The 836-nt window shown below is 37.6% G+C and overlaps 1 long non-coding RNA gene across 1 annotated transcript; it reads left to right on the top strand.

Moving 5' to 3' along the window:
- The first annotated feature begins 7 nt into the window (after positions 1–7).
- Positions 8–827, top strand: LOC104774510. Its single transcript, XR_765372.2, has 4 exons — positions 8–97; positions 308–382; positions 506–576; positions 693–827. It is a non-coding gene; the product is annotated as an uncharacterized LOC104774510 (long non-coding RNA).
- The last annotated feature ends 9 nt before the right edge of the window (positions 828–836 follow it).

Below are 836 nucleotides of genomic sequence, written 5' to 3'. Positions count from 1 at the left end.
AGTTTCATGATTCGATTTCCTGCCTGGGGTTTTGGAGGAAGAACATCAGATGGTTCTGTGTCTCCTCATGCTTTTTACAACATTATACGCCGACGAGGTAACGTACTAGACATAAAAAAACTGTTTTGCCTTTTTTTTTCTTTTCATTGGAACTGTTATACTATATGTGTGCATATATAACAGATGTATAATACATTATACGGAAGTTTTTGTCTCTTTTTTTATAATATCAGAACCATGAACCATTGCATTCACCAAATTGCATGTTAAGTTGTCACATAGATTCATATTCTCTTTTCTTTTTCAGGTTGTTGGAGTTTATGCAATGTTTCTCCAGCGGGATCCACAATTTGTACTTGTGGCACTGCTTATCCTGCCTTAGGTCAGGTTCTTTCTCAGATTCCTTCTTCTTCGGATAGAATTTGTATTAGTTTGAAACTGATTTAGGTAGACACTGATTTTTGAGCTTGTCCTTGTTTGTTCCCGTTGTCTGTTTTTTTAACAGGAGATTTCTTGCTATATGGCTCTGGAGCTTGGGATAATCAAAGATCAAACGTTTTGCTGATTCAAGAGACTGTAAGCTTGGGATATGATTTGAGTTTCTCAATTGTGTTTCATTCCTTTGTCCCCATTTACCTTTCTCGTTGATGGCTAACAGACTTTCCATTTATTCTACATTTCTTTTTTTGCAGGCTCAAGGACGTTAGCCAAGCTTGTGGCCAATTTGATAACAACAACGTCTGGTGCAGACCGTGTCCTTGCTTGTCATCTTCACTCCGAGACATTCTATGGACTACTTTGATTATGTTTATGGCCAGTAATTACCTGCCCAGTAA

The sequence above is a fragment of the Camelina sativa genome, unplaced genomic scaffold (genome assembly GCF_000633955.1).
Source record: "Camelina sativa cultivar DH55 unplaced genomic scaffold, Cs unpScaffold03321, whole genome shotgun sequence".
NCBI lineage: Eukaryota > Viridiplantae > Streptophyta > Magnoliopsida > Brassicales > Brassicaceae > Camelina > Camelina sativa.
Note: the sequence above shows the minus strand (reverse complement) of the source record. Positions and strands in the feature narration are given on the sequence as shown.